This window comes from Brassica oleracea, chromosome C9, assembly GCF_000695525.1.
Source record: "Brassica oleracea var. oleracea cultivar TO1000 chromosome C9, BOL, whole genome shotgun sequence".
Lineage (NCBI taxonomy): Eukaryota > Viridiplantae > Streptophyta > Magnoliopsida > Brassicales > Brassicaceae > Brassica > Brassica oleracea.
The window spans coordinates 5,894,363-5,895,535 of NC_027756.1; positions in this window are offsets into that span (position 1 = coordinate 5,894,363).

Below are 1,173 nucleotides of genomic sequence, written 5' to 3' on the forward strand. Positions count from 1 at the left end.
ATTTCTTATCTATTTTCTCTACATGATTAATCTTAAATCCACCATGGGTTTAAGCGGAATCATGGAGATTAGTGAGTAATCACCTTTTGAATTCATGGGTTAGGGAGATCAATGGTGCTTAGGTTAGTTCTAAGATGTTTTAGTGTAGATCATTCTTGTTCCTTGCTAGTAGAGTATTCATAATGCATCTTCTGAGTTGGCCACTCAAAAGTTGATCAATAGGCATTTTCCACCCAAAAGGTGTTTGATGAAATGCCTGAGACAACTCTCCTAGGCTTTTAGTATACTTTGCCAAAGACATTTGTTGTTAAAGGTGCTAAGATAGCTAATAGACTTGTTAGTAATGATTGCTTTCACATTATTCAACCAAAGACATTTGATGTTTGAGATATGTTAGCAAATGAGCATTCATCTAGACATAGAGCTTGCTTAGAATTGTGTCTAGGCTTAAGGTCGATAGTTTGATTGATCATTTGCCATCCTTAGTTCGATACTTGATCACCCAAGGTCTAATCTCTATGTCCATGAGTTCTCTTTTCCCTTAGTGAGAAAGTATCATTCTGTAATTGCTTTCTAGTATTAGTAGTAGTTTAAAATCCATCTAAATCATTGGTTGCACTTAGATTAAGTGAGTACTTGCATTATCGGTGCTTTGATATCTCTCAGAACTGGTTCGACAATCACTATACTACAACATTTGTCTTAGGAGCCCTCAAAACTCCTAACATCAACGATAAAAAAAACAAATTTATTTTTTTACTACAACATTTGTCTTAGGAGACTTGAAAACTCCTAACATCAAATTGGCGCCGTTGCCAAATTATGAGTAGATTTCAACATTGCGATTTAGTCACTTGCTTGAGACTAAGTCATTTTAATTTTGTTTTGTTACTGATTCTTCTTCTTCACCTACCTTTCACTTTCAGGTGTATGAACTTGAGGAGCAGGGGTCCATCAAACCTAGTTCCAATAGTAGCAGACATCAGAGCTTTTGAGAGGGAGTGTGCTAGAGCTAGATGCTAGAAAGAGAAGAGAAGAAGAGCAACATGCTCACTTGCAGAAATTAGATACTGATATGAGAGACATACCTCAAAATGATGCGAACGCCAATGGAGCTAACAACGTTCCACAGCGAGCAGCTCGACCCATTGGCACTTATGACCGCCCCAACAT